The sequence below is a fragment of the Rhineura floridana genome, chromosome 8 (genome assembly GCF_030035675.1).
Source record: "Rhineura floridana isolate rRhiFlo1 chromosome 8, rRhiFlo1.hap2, whole genome shotgun sequence".
Taxonomy (NCBI): domain Eukaryota; kingdom Metazoa; phylum Chordata; class Lepidosauria; order Squamata; family Rhineuridae; genus Rhineura; species Rhineura floridana.
Genome location: NC_084487.1, coordinates 130968638 through 130980722, shown reverse-complemented (window position 1 = coordinate 130980722; position 12085 = coordinate 130968638). Strand labels below are relative to the sequence as shown.

At 41.0% G+C, this 12085-nt stretch overlaps 1 protein-coding gene across 4 annotated transcripts in view; it reads right to left on the bottom strand.

The window, feature by feature from the left end:
- The window catches only part of CCDC91 (coiled-coil domain containing 91), a 178154-nt gene extending 166876 nt beyond the window's left edge, over positions 1-11278 (bottom strand). For 2 of the 4 annotated variants that reach the window (XR_009757622.1, XM_061582527.1), the window contains exon 1: positions 11209-11277. The gene's annotated coding sequence lies outside the window, so the exon portion shown is untranslated. Of the gene's footprint in view, positions 1-11208 lie in introns of all 4 variants that reach the window. The other 2 variants (XM_061582528.1, XM_061582525.1) reach the window with 2 other exon arrangements.
- Between the last annotated feature and the right edge of the window lie 807 nt (positions 11279-12085).

The following is a 12085-nucleotide window of genomic DNA, read 5'->3' as shown; positions in this document are numbered from 1 at the left end:
CTAACAGCAACACACTGTACAGACAACCAGGCAATATACTGCACAGAACACCAATATTTGTTTGTTTGTTTATATAGATATATATATATATATATATCAATCATATATATATATATGATTGATATATATATAAACAAACAAATATAAACAAACACACATATAAATATATGCACTGACTAAGAGGGAGAATGAAGGTGGAAGCTGAATCGCTTTGGTAGAACAAGAAAAACCTCTGTTTTGTTAATCAGAGAGAGAGAGAGAGAGAGAGAGAGAGTTTTGAAAGCAACAAACAGAACTGCTCTGGATCCCTATAAGGATTCCATTAATCACTTAAAAATATATGAACATAATTGTGATTAACAAAACAGAGGTTTTTATTTTATTAACAAAACGTTTCAGCTTCCGCATTCATCAGCTGCCAACATACAAATGGTGTTACCAAGGTGGCAGTTATAGAGCTTTGAGGATGGATTGCTCAGAGGGGCTTCATTGGCAGAAGCTAAGTAGTGGTGGTACTGTCCTCCAGGTTCAGGCCATGTGGTGCCAATGTGTCCAAAAGTTCTCCCTTTTAGTCATTGCTGCTGGATCTGTTGGCATCTCTATAGCTGTTATAGAAAAGTCCAACAGGCTGTGACCCTCAGTGTTGAAATGTTTTGCAACTGGTTGCTCCACTTTTTTTGTTAAGATTGCCAATTTATGGTTTCTGAAAGCATGTGCGTAGGTCAGTTGTGGTTTTTCCTACGTATTGGATATGACTTCCTGGTCTTTTGCATTCGATGACATAAATTATATTGCAGGACCTGCAGGTGATGATCTGTTTGATGTAATAGGTCCTGCCTGTCCTAGTGCTTGTAAAAGTGGCTGTCTCCCTGAGGTACACACAGGTGATACAGCGTTTGGAGTGACAAGGATGAGACCCTGGATTGGTGATAGGTGGCTTAAGCACAGCTCTCACCAACAGTCTGCGCAAATTAGGAGGCTGGCAAAATGCTACAACAGGAGGCCTGCTGATGGCTCTAGCAAGATGTTCAGAGTTTGCCAGCAATGGGTAGCTCTCCCTGAACATCTTGCTAGAGCCATCAGCAGGCCTCCTGTTGTAGCATTTCGCCAGCTTCCTAATTTGCGCAGACTGTTGGTGAGCGCTGTGCTTAATGATGTTTTAGTGCTGCTTGTTTTATAATTAAGGTTGTATTTTAACTTTCCTTTCGTATGGTTTATGTTTTTATTGGAAACCTCATTGAGTTTAATGTTATCACAGAAAGGTGGAATATGTCCAAATAAATGCATGCTATCTTCAGCTTCAACCAGAAGGTAAGGAGGTGGCTAAAAAAAAAAAAGTCCTATGATATTTCTTTGAGAAATCTTAGCTTCCTACCCTTTCCCACAACAGTTCTAATTTCAGAGCAGTTCTCCTCTGTTTGCCTGGAATAAAAGATGTTTGACAGGCACGCAGGACAGAGCTTTTTCAGCTGTGGCCCCCAAGCTTTGGAATACCCTACCCCAAGAAGTCCACTCTGCTCCCTCCCTGTTGGTTTTCCGGAGACTTCTGAAAATGATATTGTTCCGGAGAGCCTTTCGGAGGGACTGACGGTAGAGCCTGACACTGATTTTATGCCTTCTACGTTAAATTTTACCTTTGTAGTCCCATTAGTACTACACTCCCTATATATATGTGTGTGTATATATATATATATATATATTTATATATTTGTATGTGTGTGTGTGTGTGTGTATGTGTGTGTTGTATTTTATGTATTTTAATTGTATTTTATGTATTTTAATTTATTTTAATGTTTTTGTTTACAATTTTATTATGTACATGTTTGATGTTTGATGTATTATGATGTATTATGCACATGTTTGATTTTATTTTTGTGAGCCGCCCTGAGTGCCCTATTATAGGGTAGAAGGGTGGGATAGAAATATTTTAAAATAAAATAAATTTTCACTCAAAGATGTAACCCCTTTAAAGGGGGGTAGGGGAAAGAAAGAAGAGTCATACATGGTTTGCTTTATAAGACTAGCTCATTCTATAGTCCCACCATGATTTGGAGTGTGAGATAAAATCTGCCAAAAGATTGTAATGAAATCCAGTTGTGTGTAGTTTTGCTTTTGTTTTTAATTATGTGGCTCTAACTCAAACCTAAAAGAGGGATAAAGTCTAGCTAGACTAATAACACCATAGAAGTCCCTACTGTAATAAAGTTACTACTTGCATTCTATCAATCAGCTTCACCAAATCCAGATGTTTCATAGTCATTTACAGTTTAGTCTAGCTAAACATAGATTTGAGTCCTCTTACTTATAATCCAGTATCAACATACATCAAAAATATCCCTAAACTTTTAAAAACAAAAGCATCCATTACTTATCCAAGATGTCAAAACTACAATTGAAATTTCATTTAATAATATTTACATATATACTATTTATGTTAAACAATCAATGCCTTTCCAGAGAGAGAGATGCTGGTACTCAGACCCTGCATATAAGTTGACCTCTCTTCTATATACAGAAGAAAGAGACAATTACATTAGCTCACAACACTTCATTTGGGAATAGCTAAAGAAAATATTGAAAACCCGAAGCCTGATAAGAGGCACAACCACAGCACCTTCAAGCTAAAACCAAGCAGATTGTCATAGGAGCTTAGGAAGCTGCCTTATACAGTCAGACCATTGGTCCATTTAGCTCAGTATTGTCTGCACTGACTGGCAACAGCTCTCCAAGTTTTCATGCAACTGTTTGTCCCAGCCCTTCCTGGAGATGCCATTGGGGATTGAACCTGACACCTTCTGCATGCAAGGCCAACAATCTACCACTGAGCTACTGCCCTTTCCTGTAAAGCTACAGCCCTCCTTGTGCCAAGAGTTCAAAAGGATATTTCCAAATTAGGATAATGGGCAAAATGGAAAATACAAAGCAACGCAAGCAAACTGAGAATATTTTATTAAGGCTGGGGCAAAAGTTGGGGACAAGCAAATCACCCTGAGGGCTGGTCGAAGCCAGCCCCATGGCATCAAGCCTGGCTTGACCAGCAAGGTTGTGGATTTTGGGGGTCATGTGTAATGACTGGAGAACATACAAACTTCAGTCGATATATACACTTTCCCCAAAGGCCTGTTTATGTATATTGTATATTGACTGGGAAATCTGCACCATTCCTTCTTCATGGGTGGATTATGTGCACATTTTCCATGATGACATTCTTTATTTTAGAATATCTATTATTTTTATCTTTAAATATAATTGGAAAAAGTTATTAATAAAAACGTTATCCAGATAACCTCTTACAGCTTTATTTTATTATTATTTATATAGCGCTTACAATGTTTATAGTATTTGAAGTGCTAAGTGCTTCAAAGTAAACCTGTGTTCCATTAATTTTTTACTAAGCACAAATGACATCAAGCTTCAAGCTAAAACCAAGCAGACTGTCACAGGAACTTAGGAAGCTGCCTTATACACAGTCAGACCATTGGTCCATCTAGCTCAATACTGTCTGTACTGACTGGCAATGCCATTGGGGATTGAACCTGAGACCTTTTGCAAAGTGGAAATTAAAAAAGAAACATACTTTGAAGCTAATTGAAGAAAGATCATTTTTCTGGTTACAACCTGTAGAGCTTGGGGGGGGGGGAGAGATTGCAGACTTTGTTTTTTGCAACCCTAGCTCACTGCAAAATTAAAAAAAATAGCCACTGAGCTCTTCCCCCTTCAGCTCAGCTTGGCACTTCCCTCAGATAGGTGCCCTGGGTGACTGCACAGCTCACCAACCCCTAAGGCCAGGCTTGTGTGCAGCCAGTTCACTGTCATGGATAAAAATCAAGCTCTCTTTCTCTGATATTCTTAGGACAAGAGGGATAGACTTGCAACAGCAATATGAGTTGGTGTCTTCAGCAGACCAAATGAAGGATGAGCAATTAAGGACACTGTTCCAATTCTCAGGGAAACCATAAGGAGGCTGAAACAAGATCTTCATCCTTGTGAGGTGGTTGGAAGAGGTTATGAACTATTTGTAGTCATCTCCACAAAAATTAAACCAGAATTATCACTAGAAGCTAAAATGATGAAACTGAGGTTATCATACTTTGGACACACAATGAGAATACATGATTCATTAGAAAAGATAATAATGGTGGGGAAAACAGAAGAGAGTAGAAAAAAAGGATGGCCAAACAAGAGATGGATTGATTCCATAAAGGAAGCCACAGACCTGAACTTACAAGATCTGAGCAGGTGGTTCATGACAGATGCTCTTGGAGGTTGCTGATTCATAGGGTCACCATAAGTCGTGGTTGACTTGGAGGCACATAACAACAACCACAACCACAAAGATATTATGTTTCTGTGGTTACACTTCCTGACCAAAAAAGCAATTGAAACATGGATGGTCATTGTAACAGCTAGAAAACGAAGCTGCTGCCCACTGTATGTCATTGTCATGATACCTTCAAACCCTGTAAACAATAACTTGCTAAGCTTCCATGCATTAACAGTATGAATGAATGAATGAGTCTTTATTTTTATCCCGCCTTTTTTCCAAAACTGGAACTCAGGGCGGCTTACAAATAAAAACTACACATAGATAAAAAACATACAAAAATATACAATTAAAATAGAATTAAACTATTCGTAACATTAAAATCATGAAACATACACTTAAGATACTAAAACAATTTAAAACATTAAGAATAGGACCATAGAACAATACAACAGACCTTATGAGGCCCTATCTTAAACATCTTCTAGTCCAAAAGCCTGTCGGAATAAAAAAGTCTTTGCCTGCCGACGGAAGGATAGCAAGGAAGGGGCCATTCATGCTTCCCTAGGAAGAGAGTTCCAGAACCTGGGGGCAGCCACCGAGAAGGCCCTATCTTGTGTCCCCACCAATCGCTTGCGAAGGTGTTGGGACTGAGAGAAGGGCCTCTCCTGAAGATCTCAGGGCCCGGGCAGGCTCATATGGGGAGATACGGTCTGACAAATAGCCTGGACCTAGGCCGTATAGAGCTTTATAGGTCAAAACCAGCACTTTGAATTGTGACCGGAAACAAACTGGCAGCCAGTGGAGCTGTCGTAACAAGGGGGTTGTATGGTCCCTGTAACCAGCCCCCGTTAGCACTCTGGCTGCAGCTCTTTGTACCAGTTTAAGTTTCTAAAGTCTTCAAAGGCAGCCCCACGTAGAGCACATTACAGTAATCTAAACAGGATGTAACTAAGGCATGCATCACTGTAATCAAATCAGGCGTCTCCAGAACGGGTGCAGCTGGCGCACCAGTCTTAGCTGGGCAAAAAACACTCCTGGCCACTGCAGAGACCTGGGCCTCCAAGTTCAAAGCTGAGTCCAGGAGACCACGCAAACTGCGAACCTGTGTCTTCAGGGGGAGTGTAACCCCATCCAGCACAGGCTGAATCCCTATTCCCTGATTTGCCTTTCGACTAACCAGGAGCACCTCTGTCTTGTCTGGATTTAATTTCAATTTGTTCGCCCTCATCCAGTCCATCACTGATGCCAGGCACCAGTTCAGGACCAGGACAGCTTCCTTGGCTTTAGGTGGAAAGGAAAAATAGAGTTGGGTGTCATCCGCATACTGATGACACCGAACCCCAAACCCCTGGACAACCTCACCCAGCGGTTTCATGTAGATGTTAAATAACATGGGGGACAAAACTGAGACACTCTTCAACGATCATACAAAAGTTCTGCTTTTTTTTTAAAAAAAACACCTTGCCAGTGATAATGGATGAGACGGGCATTACTCAAATACCCAGACGTTATGGTACCCCTAGATCTATCATGTCAGGCTACAAATATTAACCAATGACAAGCAGAATCTTCCTGTAATTCTTCCAACAAAAGATGCTCTTCAGCTCCTTGTTGCACATTCTAGATTGCCAAGATGACTGCAGATCAAATGCTTATAGACAGTGTTAGTCCTGCACATACTTCTGTCTGAAAGGAATCTGAAATCTTATTTATCATCTAGACAAGGTGACCTTCTGTGTTCATTCCCTGTCTGAAACTAGTCATACATGGGTGCAAAACAAACTGCTATAAAACAAGGTGTACCTACCCAGATTATTTGAAATGTACTGCTGCCTGCGATTGTGATGCCATCTATTGTTTCAATCCTGTTGCTAAGCATTAATGTCCTTATACCCTTTATACAAGTGATAACAAAATATTGACTTATTCCATAAGGCTTGTACCTTCACATAACTGAACATGATTGTTTATATACAATCTATATTTCTATTTGTCCAATTCTACCTACAAGATATTTAGAAAATGTGATTTTCACCTTCTAATAATAATAATAATAAACTTTAATTTATAGGCCGCCTATCTGGCCAATGGCCACTCTAGGTGGCGTACAATAAAGCACGATAAAATACATGGTAAAATATGATACAATAAAAACAATATAACCAGTACAGCACAATGCAAAATTACAATATTTAGTAGAGTTGTCAGTAATACAGTTCTGAAGCTAGTTCACCTTAGAAGTCTCAAGTTCATAAAGGTCTGATGGAAAAGCCAAGTCTTCAGGCCTCGGTGAAATATATATAAGGAAGGGGCATGTCGAAGATCTATTGGGAGGGAGTTCCAAATCGTGGGGGCCGCCACAGAGAAGGCCCTCTCCCGAGTCCTCACCAACCCAATCACTTTAGTTGACGGGACTGAGAGGAGGCCCTGAGTGGCAGATCTTGTAGGGCGGCACAATTTATGACGTTGGAGGCGCTCCATCAGGTATACTGGGCCGAAACCGGACAGGGATTTATAGGTTAATACCAACACCTTGAATTGAGCCCGGAAAATAACTGGAAGCCAGTGTAGATCGTACAGCACTGGGGTAATATGATCATAACGGCGGGTGTTCGTAAGCAGACGAGCCGCCGTATTTTGTACCAGCTGTAATTTCCGGACTGTTTTCAAGGGCAACCCCACGTAGAGCGCATTGAAGTAGTCTAAACGAGAGGTGACCAGAGCGTGTACTACGAGTGGGAGCTGGTGGACAGGAAGGTAGGGTTGCAGTCTTCGTATGAGACGCAATTGACCCCAAGCTGCCCGGCACACCGATGAAACCTGAGCCTCCATGGACAGCTTGGAATCAAGGATCACCCCAAGGCTGCGGACCTGGTCCTTCAGGGGCAATTTTACCCCATTAAATACCAGGTCGATGTTTCCCAACCCCCCCTTGTCTCCCACAAGCAGTACCTCAGTTTTATCAGGACATGCATTAAAGCAGCCTTTCCCAACCTTTCGGTCCCCATATGTTTTTGAACTGTATCTCCCATCAGCCCCAGCCAGCATGGCCAATGGCCAGGAATGATGGAAATGTAGTCCAGCAGCATCTGGAGACCCAAAGGGTAGAAAAGGCTGTTTTAAGGGATATAGGCATCTCTCTTTTTTATGGTCAAAACTTTATAAACATCAATCTAATATGGATATTCCATGTATCACGTTATAGGAAATTAGTTGACTAAACAAATACACAGACGGCTTAAAATACCAGAGCGGGCTAATTAAAATAGCACACCATTCCGAAGCCATGTTTTGGCCATACTACCTTGTATTTTTATTACCTGAGCCCTTATAGCACTTCAACCATCAAAGATGAATGTATACCAGCAGTAAAGGTCTAATAGTACAGCTCTTTGCCCTTCACTTTGGTGTATAACATGTCCAAATCTGCTCATTACTTTCAGAGCAGCAAGCAATGTTTTCCAAAAAATAGCCCAACCCATGCCATGTAATGTAATGTGGCCTTGAAAATAACATTTAAGGTAATTTTCTGAGGATGACCTTCACTCACATCTTCTTTGTAAAAAATATGCACTGATCTGGCACAGTTGTCTGATCTGGCACAGTTGTCTCCTTTCAACACATTGAAGCCAATAATTCATTTTCTAAGGTACTTTATGCTGCAAAATGTACTACTTCATTTTGATATTGTACACAAGCATACATACTTTTGTCCCTAGTTGTATAAGGATTATGTTCTCATTTTAAAGTCAGTAACTGAAGTTATTTATCACATTAACATCCTCCCACCCAATGTGCATATTCTCCAGTTGGGTTGATCTTGGTGGGGGTGGGAATAGGGGAGGCATCTGGATGAAAATATTAAAGCTACTATAGAACTGATTTAGATTATTATACTTTATATCACTGCAGGTTGCAATCTTATTACCCAATTCTGTAATTAGGCTGCTATCATTTTCAATAGATTTACATGAAGGTTTGCCTTTTAGATATTCTAAATGTGGAGAAGAAACATGGTTGTATGTGAGCTGTTGCTGTTCACTGTAAAATAAGAAAAAAACCAATACAGATTTAGCTTTTTTTAAAAAAAGTACACTTTTGATTTTCACTGTCGGTATAACCCATAGTCTTTTCCTGGGTTAATGTTGCTACAACAATGCAACTTTCAATCCTTTCTATCCATCTGCAATTTTTCTTCACCACCATCTCCACATAGCCCCTTACCCACATAGAAACAGATATAGTTAGACAGTCCCACTTTGGGAACCAACACTGGAAAGAACACTTGAAACAGGAGCCAAGGAAAACTTCTATAATAAATTAAATTATTAAACGCTCAAGCCTGCCTAGGAATTTTACTATGTACAAGAAGGTTTTATATTTGTCACATTCAAGCCTCACCTTTCCTTCCAAAAGTGTTATGAACCTGAGTTCATCACTTTTAATCTCACAACCCTTTTGTAAGGCAACTTAGGGTGAGAAATAGCAACTTGCCCAAAGACCTTGCATGCCTGGCCTCACTTGTCCAACTCCAACACTCTATCCACTGTCCCCCACAGTCAGAAGAATATGCTTCTGAATACTAGTTGCTGAAAATCGCAGAAGGGGAGAATGCTCTTGCACTCAGGTCCTGCTTGCAAGCTTCCTACAGGCATCTGGTTGGCCACTGTGTGAACAAGATGCTGGACTAGATGGCCACTAGCCTGATCCAGCAAGCTTTTCTTATGTAACCTCAGGTGTAAGCTGACAGGTATTCAAGGCCGGAACTAGGATGATGCAAGTAGTGCCCTTGCCACAGGCGCCTGATTCAAGGAGGCAGCAAAATCATGATTAATGTTATGTGTGTACATGTATATATATTATTTACAAAAATATTTTTAACTGTTTTAGTCTGTCAAACAAATAGTTGTATAAAACTGAGATTAAAAATTTAAACTGGATATACAATAAACACTGAGATTCTAATAATTCTGACTTTCCTACAGGAACTAAGTCGTCTACAATGAATATTATGGAACTAAAGAACCTGGCAGTGGATTTGGTGCTAAAATATCTATTTAAATCCGACAGAAATTAAATCAGAAATCGAAAGCTTTAAGCACCAGATGCTGTCAATTCTCCCAGTTGCAAAGTCAGCAACAGACCTCCTCAAAACTTCAGAAAAGCTGATTTGAATAAACTCAGAACAATGATAACTAAGGTCCCATGGCAAGCAGACCTAATGAGAAAAGGAGTCCAAGATTGGTGGGAGTTTCTGAAAAATGAAAAAGGCACAATGGCAACAGTGCCAGCAAGGAAAAAAGAGGGAAGACAGCAGAAGAAGCCAATGTGACTTCACAAACAGCTTAGAGATAACCTGAAAACGAAAAAAGGAAACATATAGAAAGTGGAAAGAAGGCCAGGCCACAAAGGAAGAGTATAAACAGGTAGCACAGAATTGCAGGGATGATTGCAGGAAGGCTAAAGCTGAGGATGAGCTGAGATTAGGGAAGGATGGTAAAAGCTTTCTTCAGGTACATCTACAGTAAAAGACAGAGAACAGAAACGGTGGTTCAGCTACTCAGTGAGAATGGAAAAATGATAACAGATGACAAAGAAAAGGCAGAAGTGCTCAATTCTTACTTTGGCTCAGTCTTCTCCCAAAAGAGGGTGTTTGACCCTCCTGGCTAATGTGAAGTACAAGGTTGAAGGGGCAGGATTGCAGCTTGAGACTGATAAACAAATGGTCGAGTTCAAATTATTTATTTATTTATTTATTTATTTATTTATTTATTTATTTATTTATTTATTTATTTATTTATTTATTAATTAAATTTATATACCGCCCGACTAGCAATAGCTCTCTGGGCAGTGAACATAAAATTATTGGATGGAGTTCATATAGCTAACTACTATCAGTGGGATGTTTGAAATTGTTAATATGGAAATTAAACACCCACTAAAATTCACATTCAGATAACCCTACATTCTGTATCATTTGGATTTTAAAGCAAAGCCAACTGGGAGAGGAAGAAGGGCCCAATGAAAAGCATCCTAGAATACTGAAGGAACTGGCTGAAGAACTCTCAGAACCACTGTCTATTAGCTTTGTGAAATCATGGAGGGCTGGTGAAATACCAGATGACAGGAGGAGGGCTAATGCTGTCCTCATATTCAAAAAGGGAAAAAAAGGAGGAACCTGAGAACTACAGACGAGTCAACCTGACATCAATCCCTTGTAAAATTCTGAAGCAGATTATAAAGTGGTCAATCTGTAAGCACCTTGAAAACAAGATAGTGATTTCTAGTAGCCAACATGGATTTATAAGGAACAAATCCTGCTAGACTAATTTATCGCATTTTTTGATCGGGTAACCTTCCTGGTAGACTGTGGGAATGCTCCTGAAAAAGTACTCCCCTGGATAGTCCCACTACTAGACCCAGTTCCCACTGCTACATTGCCCAGAGGAAGAGCAGAGGTGAAAGGAAACCTCGCTGCAGCAGCTGCCGCCTTGCACACTCACTGGCTACTCTCTTCGGACAGCGTAGCAGGGGAAGACCGGGCCCAGCAGGGGTGGTGCCCAGAGCACAGCCAAAGCTGACAAGCAGGGCTGCTCTGAATCTTGTAGGAGCAGCAATTCCGCGCCCCCGCCGAGCCGCATAAACGGGAAGGGGCCCCAATGAGTACCACCCTCCCCTATCCCCGTTGCCATTAGTAAAGAAAGCGTCAGAGCTTCACGGGGGGAGGAAAAGAAATCTGGGAGCGGGGAAAACAAACTGCAGTGTATTGCGACACAAGCATCGCATAACGCAACGAGGACCCACAGGAGAACCCCTAACACATCACGCCAATGTTCCGTAGTGTCTTTCCGACTAAAGGATGGCGACACAACAACCAGTCCTTTCCAGAGACCCTCCCGCTACTCCCCGATTCTCGCAAGAACGCCCCTCCGATTCATTACCTGCAGCCCTGCCTCATTCCAGCTGCACACGTTGCCTCGCCTCGCCCCGCCTCTATTCTGTGTGCGCATGCTCCCCACACGGATCAATACCCCGCCCCACTTGCTATAGCCTATCAGGTCCGAGAAAGTGTGTGTGTGTGTTCAACGCTTCCCATCCGGTTGTTGCTGGAGTGTGCTTTTTCATCTTCCCCTCCCCCCACGTTTTGTAAATTATTTGCCGACGGGAGGGAAAAAATTAAGAATGTCTCTTCTCTTCTGAAGGCATTCAGTTGCTGCTCAAATCCAGTAGCTAATTAAGTCTGCAATCTAATACATGTCCATAGGATTCAATGGGACTTATTCCCAGGTAAGCGTGTACAGTATTGGATTGTAGCCTTACTCTGATATCTGCATATCACGTGAATTCCGAGATTCTTGGCGCCTTTTTTGCATTAATCCCGTAGAGTTCTGCCATTTTATAATGTTCGTCGTTGATATTTTTTTCCAGCAGTCAAAATGGGACTTGGGTGGAGAGAAAGAGGCGTCCTGGATGGTTCCAGCTGCTACTGAAACACGGAAGACTCAAAATGTACCATTTATATCACAAGCACAACATATGCGTCTCTCCATGGCTATACGTATGGTTGCCAGCTTCTTGTTTCTAGTCATACCCCTGTGCCTGTTAGTAACAGCATCCAAAAAAGTTGATCAAAGCAGAAGCTTTGTCGTCACACGTAGATAAAGAGACGGTATGAACTTTAATATGCTTAATTTCTGCTTAAAAGCCACGGAAAGAGAAGCGTTAGTAATGTTTGGTTACACAGGGGTCTTCTTAAGGCTGGATATTCAAGTAAATGTGGAAAAATTCATTTCTGAAGGCATAAAGCTACTTTCATTT